At 42.4% G+C, this 10,470-nt stretch overlaps 1 long non-coding RNA gene across 1 annotated transcript; it reads right to left on the reverse strand.

The window, feature by feature from the left end:
- Positions 1–7,240: 7,240 nt before the first annotated feature.
- Positions 7,241–9,848, reverse strand: LOC134758361 (uncharacterized). Its single transcript, XR_010133501.1, has 2 exons — positions 9,539–9,848; positions 7,241–8,590 (listed from the first exon to the last, which is right to left on the reverse strand). It is a non-coding gene; the product is annotated as an uncharacterized lncRNA (long non-coding RNA).
- Positions 9,849–10,470: the final 622 nt, after the last annotated feature.

Below are 10,470 nucleotides of genomic sequence, written 5' to 3' on the forward strand. Positions count from 1 at the left end.
CTTCACCCCTTCTTTCAGTGCTTCCAAATTTTTGAGGTTCAAATATGCATTATATTATCAATAAAGACAAAAATCTACCAGAAATGGAGGAAATATAGCAGAGCCATTTTCTTTATGACAAAAAAAAAAAAAAAAGGAATCATCTTTTGCTTTAAATGGGTTACATCAGACAACTTTTAAAGCATATTTCCTGTGGGTCTGATTTGGGTTGTGATATCTACAAGTATACGTAAACACAGACCGTGAGATTTGCTTTCTTTGTTTGGAGAAAAGATTTCCTGAGTTCCTTGTCCCAGGCTAATTTTTAGGGCATCTTCATGGAATCTCATCAAAGTTTACACACAATCATGTGAAACAATTATATCTGAAGTAACTTATTTACTGATTGGCCAGAACTCAATGAAATTTATTCTCCTGTCATTGCCTGCAATGATGCTCTTGGATCTCTCTTCCTCATTCATGGCTTTGCAGTTGCTTTTAAGTGTAGTATTAAGGTCTGCTGGAGTTAAATCTCCCTGCTCCCATATCAGGCCTCACCCTGATATGGGAGCTTCAGTAATCTCGGTAGGGAAGGGCAGCGTAGTCTTTCCTTTCTTGTTTTTGTTTTTTCTTTCCTTGTTCCTCATTTGTCGCCCCTGGTTCTCTCTTCCTTCTCTGTGTGGCACCAGGGAGGAGGGATTAGGAAATGCCTCTTATCTGTCAGTGTTGTTCTAATCTCCATCTCTGTATCCTTGGAGTTCTCCCAGGGCCCTAGGCTGTGGCTATTTACTGTGACCTTTGGTAGTATACCTACAGCCTGGGCTCCTTTTACCCTGCTCTATCTTGGAATCTAATCTACTCTCTAGCCCCAAATCAATGCCTGGACCATCTTTAGCTTCAGAGACGTTCTATCTTTTACCTGTGCACATTCACTTGCTGTGGTTTCAAATCAAGAGATTTATTTTAGTTAGGCATTGTTTTTCACCCTGGGTACTTTCTCCTATTTCATTTGAGTCTAGCCATGTAATTTAAATTTTATTTTATTCAGGATCTAAATGTTTTATAGTAGTAGGGTCCCCTGGAGTACCAAGTCTGTTCTACTGGAAAGTAGAGGTTAGACCTATGAATTTGGGAAGCTTTGCAAAAACCCAGGTAAGGAGTAAGATGACCAACTCTTTATTGCATGCTTGCCTGTCCCTATGAATGTGTCTCTTGAGATAAAGTATCAGACTTCTCTATACCTACATAGGTTCTTCAAATAATCTTATTTTTAAATTTCTAATCTTATATAGTCTAGACAGAATGATAATGGTTGGACTGCTATTGCCATGTGTTTTTAAGTCTTTTAGATTTTGTGTGAGTACTTAGTACTTATTGTCCCCAGCTTTGGGGCTCTAAGTCAAAATTCTAAGATAGTAGGGAACATCCCATCTTGTTCTGTGCATGTTTGACACCTTGTGTTTTTAGATCATAGTTCTTAGCCTCACTGAGGAATCTAAACATTCCTTAAGCCAGTCAATCCCAGCCCTACTGAGGACCTGAATTCTACCATTATAGAGTTGTCTGGTGAGAACTGTAGTTGGGTAAAACTGGTTGTATGTTTGACTTGAGATTTCTGGTGCCCTCTTTACAGGATCTAAGGATTTAGAATATACCACTATGGCGTGTTTGGGATCTTCATTAAAATTTTGGAAAAGGAAAATCAGAGCAGTACATCTTACAGTGTCTTCACCTTGGGCTTGGACTTCCTCCCAGGCAAGCTGTGTGTCACATGGACTTAGTAGTAAACTATTAAAGAAGGTGGCGTGAATGAGACAAGCTCCCAGGAAGTCAGGATAATGGCCACCATAGCCATTAAGGGCAAAGCCGCTGATGTCTAGTGGTTTCACAAAATTCCCCATCCAGAGGTTTCCCAAAAGTGTCAGGGAAGTCTTGGGGAGGCTTCAGCAGCTCAAAGTACATTGAGCTGTATTGTAACTACCTGATTACCACTCAAGCATTATTAAACTCTAGAAATGTTTGAGTTCTGTTAAGATTTCTAAACACAGATATCTAAGGGGTAACAGTTTGGAGTGTCTGTCATCTTATTCTAATTTTCTGAGTGCTCACCACTACTCCACAGCCATATTTTTGTGCGATGCAGTTCTCTGTGTTTTTTGTTTGTTTGTTTGTTTGTTTTTTTGTGACAGAGTCTTGCTCTGTTGCCCAGGCTAGAGTGCAGTGGCATGATCTCAGCTCACTGCAACCTCCACCTCCAGGGTTCAAGCGATTGTCCTGCCTCAGCCTCCCAAGTAGCTGGGATTACAGGCGCCTGCCACTGTGCCCAGCTAATTTTTGTATTTTTAGTAGCGATGGGGTTTCACCGTGTTAGCCAGGATGGTCTCAAACTCCTGACCTCATGATCCGCCCGCCTCGGCCTCCCAAAGTACTGGGATTACAGGCGTGAGCCACCATGCCTGGCTGTGCGATGCAGTTCTCTAGCCATAATTGATTAGCTTGGAGTGGACAACTTGACTTCTAGGCTCGATCTTTATTTCAAGAATTTGGAATTGGCACTGAGAATAATTTGCCCTTGTGGTTGAAACTTGATACAAACTCAGAACTTTGCATGGAGGAAAAAAAAAAAGAGAGAGAAGAAAAGACAGATGCTTTCTTGTCCCCTGAGGGTTTTCCAGTCTCCAGAGCACTACATAGCTCTTGGCATCCTTCTAATGAATTTCTCTTTTAAGTAAATATAGCTCGAGTTGATGTCTCTTATTTAAAACCAAGATAGCTTTGACTAAGACAAAGAACCCTCCAGTTTTTTGTTTTTTTTTTTGAGACAGAGTCTCACTCTCGCCAGGCTGGAGTGCAGTGACACGATCTTGGCTCACTGCAACCTCTGCCTCCTGGGTTCAAGTGATACTCCTGCCTCAGCCTCCCGAGTAGCTGGGACTACAGGCGCCAGCCACCACGCCTGGCTGATTTTTGTATTTTTAGTAGAGACGGGGTTTCACCATTTTGGCCAGGATAATCTTGATCTCTTAACCTTGTGATCCGCCCACCTTAGCCTCCGAAAGTGCTAGGATTATAGGCGTGAGCCACCACGCCCGGCTCAGTTTTTGTTTTTTTTTTCAATTATTATTTCCATGCTTACACTTTTGTTTATGTCGTGAGAGGAGGGGGAACAGGGATAATGGAGAGGGGGTTGCTGCTTTGGTCAGACTTCGGAGTTTCAGACAGCAGGCTCCACTAGAGTCAGTCTAAACAGAAAAGGGTATGTTAAAGAGTATTAGATAGTTCACAGACTCTCTGAACAGAAACATTCTTAGAAGCTCCATGACCAAGAACAGAGCAGCCAAGTACAACACACCCAGAAGACTGCCTGACTAAACCATGGGATTGTTCTTAGCGGCCCGTGTGATAGGGACTGGATGGCAGACATATTTCCACAGCTACCCCAGGGAAACCCAAATGCTTCTTTCACTACTGTTATTGGAAAAGCCTGTCTCACTGAGAATTCAGCCATTTCCTCAAGTTACTCACTTCCACCTCCAAGTGTCTCATTGGGGTGGGCTGGGAGTGGGTGTAGAGCTTAGATCACATGCAGATTCCTAACCACAAGAAAGTATGGAAAATACAATTCTTTTACCTTCCAGCCTGTAGTAGATAGAAAGGCAAACTAGGAGAGCGTTGGAATGAGTGTTGAGTGAACAAATATACAATATCTTCCTCAATGTCCATCACTGTGCTGTGGAGAAAGAAAAGTGAATTTTTCAAATGTCTTTCAAACTATCAGAAGAATATGCATCATCATAGCTTTGCAGGGAGAATGGGGAGGGAAGGCACAGAGTGTGGGCTTAGGAAGCACCTATAGATTTTCCATGGGAATAAAGTAGTTTTGAAATATATTAATATATGTTTCTTTTTTGAACTTCCTTTTGTGTGACCGTCCTCATCCAGTTAGAGGTGTTTATTGTGTCAGGAATGATCAATATTGTTGAAATATAAAGGAAAACAAAGTGTCAGGTTTAGTTTTTGTCTTCCCAAGTAGCATTTAATCCAAAGAAAGATAATAATATTGTCTCAGCTAGCCTTTGCTGAGAGAAAAAGGAGTTCTTTTTTATTCTCAGACCTCTCTTTCACATACAAAACCCAACTTGGATTAGAGTTTTACTATGAGCACAGCATAGAGAGGACAGAAGATACAAGAAAGGAAGAATCAGTAGAAAGGCTTCCTCTGTGAGAGAAAGCAGAGAGATTGGAGGCAATTCGCTCAGGGTGGGGATGCTGTTAGGTCCCTGGAAAGGCACCTCCAACTCTCCAAACTTAAATCAAAGGGCGAAGAAGAGGAGGGTGATAGAAACCACAGATACTGTGGGTGCGAGAGAGTCTGAGAATGTCCAGGCTGATGGATGTTCAGATAGATTGGCCTGAGATGCTGTCTGGTAATAAAGATTTTCTGTTTGACCAAACTTTGGTCAGGCTCTTCTGAGTCCTTTTCTTGACTAGACCTTGACCTTGGTCTCATCCTGACTTTGGGCTGCATAGCCCAGTCTTAACGAAGGATCTTGCTGAATCATTCCCCACCCTAGATATCTGATCAAGTTCCTCATCCCTCACTTTGATGTGTAAGTCCTTAGCCTGCCTTTAGCAAGAATGCTGTAAGGCCAGTTTAGCAAGAGTGCCCCCTACTCTTAATATCTCTTCTTAGTGATTTTTCATCCACCGACTCCTTCACTCTGCTCATTGACTATAAATCCTAAGCTATCTCTACTGTATTCAGAGTTGAACCCAATGTCTTTCTCCTATTGCAATAGATATCATCTCTACTACAGCAGTCTTGAATAAAGTCTTCCTTACCATTTTTACAAGTGTCTGGATAATTTTTCTTTAATGCTGGTCCCCAGCATCTCCAAATGGTATGTAGGAGAACCCAGGGTTCCACATGAACCTGGAAGGGGTTCACAGAAGTTTTGATAAAACAGTGACTGTGCAGAGGCCTAGGGACAAGACAAGGTGATCACAAAGGGTAGAGGCTTCACATCTTGAGGCAATGGCAGGGACCCCAGAGTCCAGCAGTGGGACAGGCACGACTAGCCACACCTTGGCGGATACCAGCAGAGGGCATCAGAGACCAGACCAACCCAAAGAAGACCTGCTCTCTGGAGAACTAATGTGCCCACTCTCAACCTCCCTCACTCCTGAGAGGCCGTCTTGGAAAGGAAGAGGGAGAAAAGGGCCCCCTTGAGAAATTTGAAAAAATCAGCACTGAGAAGGAATTTAACTTTGAATTGATTGAATATTTACCCCCAAAAGAATGAGTTAAACTGAAGGAGACTTTCCTAAAAGCAGAAGAGACTGAGGTTTAAGTTTTTTTTTTAATTGTCTCTGCTACTGACTGGGAATGGGGCCCCATAGCAAGTTGGGATAGATAATGGAAAATAAGAAAGAGCTACATAGTTTTTCTTTTTTTTTGCACATCTGAGTTGTAATGTTTACATTTCAACCTCCCTGAGTGTAGACTGAGAAAACTGTACAACCCTTTGGAGCACGTCTGATGGTGGTTTGGAAAAGGCTTGGTAGCCTAATGAGAGTCCAGAGAGGATGATATGAGTTGGAAAGGATAAAGGTAGTCCTTTTCTTTTCCTGGAAGCCAAGGTTGGCTTTGCAAGGACTCCTGGGTTTCTGGTGGGCCTAGAGAGAAGACCAAAAGCCTGCTCAGCCAGCTAAAGGTACTGAGTGCCAAAGCTGGGGCAGTGGATGGCTGGGGTGAGGGTCCACAGGACGCTCAATGCCAGCAGAAGGGGACCTGTGGGGGTATGTCCAATACCTGTGGAAGAGGGGCCCGGGGGACACTCATGACCACCCTCTCGTGGCATGAGGCAGCCAGAGGCAGTATGCTGCCAAGGCCAGAGACCAGCCAGGGAAAGAGACCAACTGAGAACAGACTACAGAGCTTCCCAGCAGTAGATGTCCACCCACTGCTCAGGGACCAGTACAGCCACCAGAAGCCCCTCTCCCATAAGTGTGAGGACCTGACTGAGCATTTACTCAAAAGAAATTGATTTCATTTGAAAGTGTAAACCTGAGATGGGCAGATCATGTTAATTGGCAAGTTTAATTCTATTTCTCACAGTTTAGTATAGTGACAAAGAACATAAAGTCTTGAGTCAGATGACCTGCTCTTGAATTGGCACTGTTTGCTAGCTATGTGGCCTTGGGCAAATAACTTAAATCTCTGTTACTGGCTGCTCATCTTCTAAATGGGGATCCTGATTGTACTTCCTCCTAGGAAGTGTAAGGATCAAATGGTTAATATATCTCAAGCACTGAAAAGAGTGCCAGGACACACAGCAATCACTGTATAAAGGTTTGCTATAACAATTGCCCTACAGGATGTGGATTCACAAGGAAGCTGGAATCTGTTATAGAAACATTAAAAAAAAAAAAAAAAAAGCTCCACATGTTTGCTCCATCTCATCCGTGGTGTGTAAATTTTGGACCCCATCACAGACAGATCCTTGGCTCCAATAGCATCACACCTAAGGCAGCGGCCCCAGGGGGTAGTATGTCAAAAGTCCTGCTTCATTCAGGAGGCTAAACTCAGAAACCTCAGCTTCTGAAGTCTGTCAATATGCACCCACACACCCCTCTTTAGAGTGATTTCTTTTAGCATTCAGGATGGTTTTCAACCCAGAGACAACAGGCTGCCCCCCTGCCTTGGTCTGACTGCCTGTTTTAGTTGCTATTCTTTTATCTCTCACAACTGGGTGAAGTTGCTCCCTGAATTTTTATAGCACTTCAGGAAGATGCAGGCTATTGTTACAAGAAGAACGTTTAAGTATATTGTTCACTTTTTTTGAACAGAGATTGTCGATGTTATTTTTAAATTCTAAACCTTTGGGGGCAGTAAGAGTTTTAGGGGAACAAACTCTTTAACGCATAATGAGACTGGATCTGTGCTATTATAAAATGGGAGAGCCCTGGTGTCAATTGCCTGTGGTAGAGTGTGGCATTAACCAAACTAAGGTCAGGCTTCTATTTTAGCATGGGCTGAGGCTAACTGTACCCCCTGCTCCCTGGAGTCAGGCTCTCAGGTGGCTGCCTATGGATTTGTTCAGGCATTTACTCATTGAGGAGGTAGTGGGGACAGGAGGAGAACCCACTATGCAACTACCATTTGCTGAGTGCTTGTCACATGCCAACATTGTACCAGGCACTCTGTATTAAATACTGCATTGGTTTCCTAGGACTGCTAGAACAAATCACCACAAACATAGTGGCTTAAAACAATATAAATTTATTATCTGATAGTTCTAGAATCTAGAAGTCTGAAAATAAGTTGTCAGCAGGGCCATGCTCCCTCCCAAGGCTCTAGAAGAAAAAGAAATCCCTTCTTTCCTCTTCCAGCTTCTGGTGGGTCCAGGTGTTCCTTGGCTTGTGGCTGCATTGCTCCAGCCTCTGCCTCGGTGACCACATTCCCGTCTCTTCTTCTTTGTGTCTTCTTCTGTCTTAGACACTCATTATTGGCTTTAGGCCCTATCTAGAAAATCCAGGATGATCTCATCTCAGGATGCTTAACTTAATTATATCTGCAAAACCCCCTTTTCCCAAATAATGTCACATTCACAGATTCTGAGTTTGGAACATAGATATATCTTTTGGAGGGTTCACCATTCAACCTACTGCCGATACCTCTGAAATTCTCACAAATTCTGAAATCATCCATCATTATCTCAAAATTGAACTTCAAAAAGTTTTCTTCAGTTATTCAGGGTTACACGTTTTGTAAGTGACAGAGCTGATTTAAATGCGGGATTGTCTGGTTTCAAAGATGTTGTTCTTTCTACTGTATGACACTAAAAACGACAACAATAGTCAATGATCTTAGCTGGCATGTCCTGGATGCCTATGGATCAGGCACTATGTTGGTATTAAGAGTATTATTTCTAAAGTTTCTAATAATCCTACAGTAACGTCTTCTTATTCACAATTTATAGATGAGGAAACAGAGAGGCTCAGATGAGTTAAAAAGGCTCAAGGTCATACATATAATAAGCAGGAATTTGAAATCAAAGGGAAACCAAGTCAGATGACTTTAGAAAAATCTTCAAAGCACTGAGGAAACTGACAGATAGTAGGTTAGCAGCATTACTTTGGGCAGATGAAGAATTGGAAATGTCTCTTCGAAGGGCATTAAAAATTCCTGAAACATTTGGGATCAATTTAACCCTACCTGGTGCAGTGTGTTATGGGGTGTTTTCCACACTGTAAGGGAAGCAGAGATTTGGGGCATTTTCTTCTTTTTCCAGCCCTCAAGCCGGTCTCTGTTGTCAGATCCAGTCCATGCCTTGACTTTGCCCAGTTATAGAGGACTGTCTTTGATGCTACAGAAAGCACAATCACTCTACTTTGAAAAGCATTTAAGCATTTTCGGAGCTCAGTCTCATTTCATTTTGTTCTTAGAACAGTCCCTGAGGTTGGTAGGGTGAGTATCATTATCCTCATTTACAGTCCAGGAGCCTGAGTTTCGAAGTGAGTTGTTACTATTTGCTTCACACAGAGGCAGAAGCAACTTGAAGCCTGACTATTTGAATGCAATTCTAATTCTTTTTCCAGAGCACCAAGCCTGTTTTAGATTAAGAAAAAAATTCCAAGAAAAAAAGGAAAAAATTGGCTACCATTAGTTTTAGGTAGGTAACACACACACACATATTCTCTCTCTCTGTCTCTGTCTCTCTCTCTCTCTCCTGCTCTTTCTGTCTCTCTCTCTCTCTCTCTCTCTCTCACACACACACACACACACACACACACACAAAGTGATAAAAAGGTCTCCTTTCTCTTTTCGGTCTTGAGAATAAATGACTGCATTTCCCCACTAGTACTCAGAAGTGATTTGCAATTGAGAATTCTTTTTTAAGGGCAGAGGGCTCTTTTGTATGACCTTATTTTCCTTGTAGTTCCAAACAAGTGGGCTAAGCATGCTCTATTATGTCCAGACTGGTGTTTATAGTCTCATCTTCAGATGATAGATGTTACTTTATAATGCTGAACCTGATATTACACAATTCTCAACCCCTCTTCCAAAGACTGGGCTGCATATGCCAAAACTTTATGATGACAAATCATAGAATTGGAAGGAAAGAAATGTGATACTCAAACTCTACTAACTCAGATAATATACAGAAATATCTGTAATCCAGTGGTACTCAGTCTTCATTGTTGAGAGGGAGGCGATTTTCTAAATAATGTTACAGAGAAAAGAATTTAACCCCAAGTGCATGATAGCCCACCAAAAGAATTCTTCTCTGACTGAAGTATGAAGGGTCCTTCTTTTCTCTTGAATCATTATCTCAACACAAATCTTCTGTGCCTCCTTAGACACTGTGGCCACTGTCTACTTCTAGGACCTTCAACTACTCGACCACCATACCTGCCCAACACAGTTCAACTGGCTGGGACTAACCAGGGACTTACCTTAGAAGTCCCCTTAACTCTCCACCCCTCAACCCCACACACACACACACACACACACACACACACACACACACACACAGCCAAGCCACCTAGTACTCACCTAGAGGTTCTGGCTCTTCCCCTCATTTCCAGGCTTGGATGAAACAGGAACACCATACATACATCAGGTTTGGGGTTTGGGGTTCCATGTAGTTGGAGCAGTCATATGATATAAACTTGGAAATGTGAAGGAGTTAATTCCTAGTGGGACAAGTTTTGACCAATGAAAAACAGGCAATGGGAGGTAGGTGGGAAGATAAACTTCTTCTCCTTTATTCTTCCCAGAGAATGCTAGAGGCATGGTCCCTCCCTGCATCCACTGCAAGATGTCCCACATGCCAAGGGAACAGACCTGCTGAGCCTCCCATGCCTCATCAGCCAATGGCTCATCCCAAAGCAGAAGCCAGTTGTGCAAGGCATGACTTTGCATTGTTTCCTATACTCACTTCCCTTTTTTCCTTTTTCTGCAGCTTCCCTGGCCTGGGCTTGTGCTTCCCAAATAAAATGTCAGCACTTTAATCCTTGTTTCAGGCTTTTTTTTTTTTTCCCCCTAGAAAACTAAAGCCGTACCTTATTAGACTGTTAGAGAGCATGCCTGATGGGTTGGTGTCCTCACTTCCAGTCACCACCCCCTTTCCAATGGAATCCAACACTGAAGCATAAGTTGAATGTGGCATTTCCCTTCAGCGGGCTCCCACTGTCTGTAAAATAGAGTCCATACTCTATCATCTGGTGTTAATAGCCCTCTAGATTTGGTCTCAAAGTAATTTTCTGATTTTAGTTCAGTGATTTTTTAAATTCATATACCATGTTCTCTAACTAAACTGAACTACTTGAACCTTTTTTTATTACCCCATATTTTCTGACCTCCATGCCCTTAATTATGCTCTTTCCTTAATCTGAAATGTCTGCACTTACATCTCCTCTCTACATTTTAAATTCTGTCCATCAAGGGCAAGCTCAAATGTCATCTTCTCAGATTAATTACCAATT

Source organism: Gorilla gorilla, chromosome 3 (genome assembly GCF_029281585.2).
Source record: "Gorilla gorilla gorilla isolate KB3781 chromosome 3, NHGRI_mGorGor1-v2.1_pri, whole genome shotgun sequence".
Classification (NCBI taxonomy): Eukaryota; Metazoa; Chordata; class Mammalia; order Primates; family Hominidae; genus Gorilla; species Gorilla gorilla.